Source organism: Salmo salar, chromosome 02 (assembly GCF_965601325.2).
Source record: "Salmo salar chromosome 02, fSalSal1, whole genome shotgun sequence".
In the NCBI taxonomy this organism is placed as follows: domain Eukaryota; kingdom Metazoa; phylum Chordata; class Actinopteri; order Salmoniformes; family Salmonidae; genus Salmo; species Salmo salar.
The window spans coordinates 57,255,875-57,260,434 of record NC_138292.1 but is presented as its reverse complement, the minus strand read 5'-3'; the positions used below and the strand labels follow the sequence as shown (position 1 = coordinate 57,260,434).

Here is a 4,560-nt window from a genome sequence, read left to right as displayed (position 1 = left end):
TTGATTTGCATGTTCTCTTATTTACAGACCGCAGCATTGACAAAGTCCTTGTGTGCATCACTTACTTGAAGCAGCCTGTCATAATGCCTTCATGAACCAGTCATAACAGTGAAAGAGAGCTGTTCTCCAGTTGGGCTGGTCTGTGACGCACCGACACATTTTCCAGTCAGAGGAATAAGGCAACCTCACAGAGAGTTACACACACAATAGAAAACTTTATTTCCAGAGGACATACGTATGAGATGGATGTGGTTCTGAGTAATAGCACAAGAGAAATGATAATATTGACTGTATAAGGCAGGGATGTCAAACATAAGGCCTGAGGGGGTACAATCCGGACCACAGGTGGTTTGAGTAATAAAACACCTGCAGCTGAATTCTTTGGGGAGGGGGGGGTCTAACTCAATATACTTTAAAATTACTAAAACAAAAATGGAAACTGTAGAAATGATAATGGACCTATATTTATACAGTTTCTTGACTGTCCAGCTCGCTAACAATCACTTGACAGTCAGGGAGCATCGGAAACACACAAAAAAACAATGAATAGAGGACTATGTTTAGCAAATTTTGATGGCAAGGAAATACAGTATAACCAATTTTCAGTGTGGACCTCCGGACCTTTTTGAAAACAGAATGCGGCCTCCGGGGTAAAATGAGTTCGACACGCATGGTATAAGGAGATAGTGACATAAGCAAAGGACTGCATAACACATAGATAGCATCAACTACTATTAACAACTGGCAATCGTAACAACCAACTGTAAATGCGTAAGTTTCAATAACAACATCGCTCACTTCTATCCACGCACTCCATCACTCTTGTCCACCTGGAGAGAGACTGAGGAGGCTCTGACCTAAGCCGGCAGAAGGACTGTCGGGTCTTCTGCCCCCTAGCAACCTATCGGTGGCCTGCCAGGCCTGGTAGCGGAAGTCACCAAGAGTTTGGGGAGACAGATTATGATCCCCCTAGTCCTGGGATGGGCCATTTTGATGGGAGTGGGAGACACAACAAAAATCTGAATTCATCATGAGGGGCTACACTTGCTCACGGGCCTGCGTACCCACATGTCCCTGCCCTAGTCTCTCTGGCACCGTCAGGTGATGGGTGAAGTGAGCTGCATGAAGTTATAAAACTCAAAGGTGGGGGAATCCGTAACAATAACAGTGTCATGAATCAGTCAAAACACTGTAGAAGCAAAGGTGTTGTCTAGCTTGATCATGTTGGAGTTATATTGGATACCTGTTGATTTATAAGAACCCTGTGATTTGATTGCACAGAACATTTTATGCTGAGGAAGAAAAAACTGCAGTGATGATTGATCTCTGAAAGTGAAACCTATCTGTGCTCACCCTGTAGGAAAACAAACTGCATTCTCGAGGTATTTAGATGTTGTAGTACAATACATTTGATGGTCTGTAGAATTTCTTATAATGCAGCTCTTGCCAACATGGCCAGGTGGCTCAGGAGCACCTCTACAAGAAGACATGTAGGATTGGTGACATAGAGATAGATAGAGACAGAGGTGAAAGTAAGGTGGTATGGTCCCGGCAAAATAAATAGTGGGGGTAGGCTATATCGGTAAAACATGAGCAAAAAATATTAATCTATGCTATTACACCACTTTTTATAATTACCGCATGTCAGAGCCATGAAAAGTTAGTGAATGGACTTGAAAACAGGTGGTATAGCCTACGATCCGAAATGCGATGTGGTTAGATGAGAATACTGACATTTTTGCCAAGGCAGAGATGAGTGGCTGACACAGACACTCACGGATAGCAGTGGACGCACAAATTCTGGCCTAATGGAATCTAAAAATGTCATTACACTTTGTGTTTTGTGTAACAGATGTCTCTTTCCATTCAACACTGTTGGAGGCTGGAAATATATTGCAAGTGGATGAAAGTGTGCAGGTAGTCTAGTAAAGGAGCATTTTGAAGTGATTATTTGACAATCAGATGAAAATATCATGACTGCTTGTGTTTATGCCACAATAAAAGGTAATACTTTTTAAAAATTAAATGACAAATCTTTACGACTAGGCCCACAGAGATCCTATTGAATTAATAAGGATTCTATATGTAATTATATGATTAGGCCCATAAACATGTTTGCACATATAGGAGGTCCCATACAGTGAATAAATTAATTATACTGTCACCCCTGAATAGAGGATTCCTCTGTATATCTGTACATTATAGCGTCTGTGACAGCATGGGAAGCGCCATTGAGGCTACAACCCATAGGAAAACCCACCCAGTTGACTAATTTGACGACTTTAAAATGGCGTAAGTATGACGGAAACCCTCAATGGCGCAGCCCATGCCAAAATAGCGTTTTGGCCACTAGAGGCCTCTAGCATTCTCTATGATAGGTGATATGGTAGTGGACTTCGCCCTAGGGGCGTCTTTCGACATTTACAGGCCAATAGTTTACCTATCTGTGCTACAATCATTGTCATTGGCGGTATAAGCCCATTTGGAAGTTAATACTTGTTGTGCGTGGTCTAATTTGTCTTTTTAATGTTGTTTTTTGTGTGAAAAGGGTGAAGTGAAAGCTACTGGAGATTATTTTCTCTGACTTTTCTTAGGAGGCAGCTTTACTAAAAGGCTGAACCGTCTACGGGGAAATTTACTAAGACGTTCGCGTGCCTTTTCAGGAAGAATGAACGTGATCATAGGAACAATGCGTAATGGGACCTCGGCGACTTTGAGGCAACCTCGGCTATTTGCGGCAGTTGTCAGTTCAAAGGTAAGTATAAAGTCAAGGAAAATCAATGTTTGTATGTAGGTCGCTTGTGAGTATTGACTGCAAGTGCAATAGTTACAGAATAACACCTTTTGGCCGCTTTCTGTGGCGATCTGGATTCCAGGCTCTCTATTATTAAGCCTCACTAAAATAGTTCAAATAGACGATATGATTATCAAAGTATTACTGTTGACATGTGCATTTGAATAAAATATATAGATTCTAGCGTTTTAAAGACAAATTGTAAGGCATTGTATGAAATAGCAACATGTTGTACATAGTAGATAAAGGAAGGGCAGCTGTTCAAAGAAAACCTGTATAGTCATTAGAGAACACCTTATTCACCTATGGCACAGATATGCCATTCATAAGGCAGTGAAGCAGCATTGTGCCATTAAATCTGAACCTTTAATTAAATAATTGATCTAAAGCAAAGTTCAACAGTAATTTGTCAGGTCCACTGAATAGGCTACTAAATTCCAAGTTACATTCAGATAGTAAGTTCTCCTAGTGCTGGGTTGGAACAAAAACAGATTTTAACTCAGGCCCCCCTCCCAGCATTGGGGAACAGGCCCCCCTTCCAGCATTGGGGAACAAACCCCCCCCCCATTTCTATCACAAGCACTGTTCATGACACAAACTGTTGTTGGAGGAGAGACATTTTTTTTGCATGTTTAATGATTTCCTGCAATTCTACACATTTTGTCATGGGGTGCAGATACGTCTTTTGCCGTTTTAAAGCAAATTTTCTTGCAATTCTATATATTTTGCCATGTCTAATGCGTATTCATGTGATATTGTGTGACTCAACCATTACTACAAAATCTTTGGACTAAAAAACCTAGCTAAAAAACGTTAGTTGATCTGGACATTTCTGACAAGTTATAAATAGCTCTCTAAGGTACGCAATGACTGACATGACAAGAGGAATACTGATGATGCACTACCTACTTTCTAAATTTCACCTTGCGCATTCTACTCTTACAACTCCCCCACACCCCCCTGCCACAGTTTGGGAACCACTGCACCATGAGTTCTCAGTGCCAGGATGAACACTGCTGTCATATGACAAGCATAAGCAATGCACTATTATTGTGTGACTAATCTAAACTACTACTTCCTCAGATGCAGTGCTCCACTCAGACCGATAAGCCTGTTGTCGCTGCCAAGATGCCTTTCATGGTGAAAGTGACTGCAGGCAAACGCTACGTCTGGTGTGCCTGTGGACATAGCAAGAAACAGGTGGGTGTTAGCCATTGAATGTTAAAATTCATGCCCATGGGCTCTAGCCGGTACCCTAGTTATTGATGAAAAAAAAGAGGCCCGACCCTAACCTGATGCATGTCGGGCTCGGGTCGGGTAGTTCAAAGCATTGAATGTTAAAAAAAAAAAAACTAAAGGATTAGGACTGATGAGCCAAAATTGACACAATATTAACCCTTTCCTTTTCCAGCAGTAGTGATGTAGGCCTGTGTGCTCTTTTTAGGTCTTCTACATGAGAATAATGTCTCAGATTGTAATCTGTGCTATAATTAACACATTTAAATCAGTGAAACAATAGCACTGACAGTCTTTCTCTCTCGCTCTCGCCCTTTCTCTGTCAGCCCTTCTGTGACGGTGCGCACAAGACTAAAGCACCCAGCATCTCTCCACGACACTTCACTCCCGAGAAGGACAGCACCCTTATGCTGTGTGCTTGTAAGCAAACCAAAAATGCACCTTACTGCGATGGCACACATTTCAAGGTCATCTTCCAGCATCTAGTCAGCTCAGTGAAAAAAGCATTTAAAATGAATAACTTTAAAAAA

The 4,560-nt window shown here is 41.5% G+C and overlaps 1 non-coding gene across 1 annotated transcript; it reads left to right on the top strand.

Annotated features, from left to right (window-relative positions):
• The first annotated feature begins 2,373 nt into the window (after positions 1 to 2,373).
• Positions 2,374 to 4,527, top strand: LOC106587910 (uncharacterized). Its single transcript, XR_014381426.1, has 3 exons — positions 2,374 to 2,755; positions 3,878 to 3,994; positions 4,357 to 4,527. It is a non-coding gene; the product is annotated as an uncharacterized LOC106587910 (transcript).
• Positions 4,528 to 4,560: the final 33 nt, after the last annotated feature.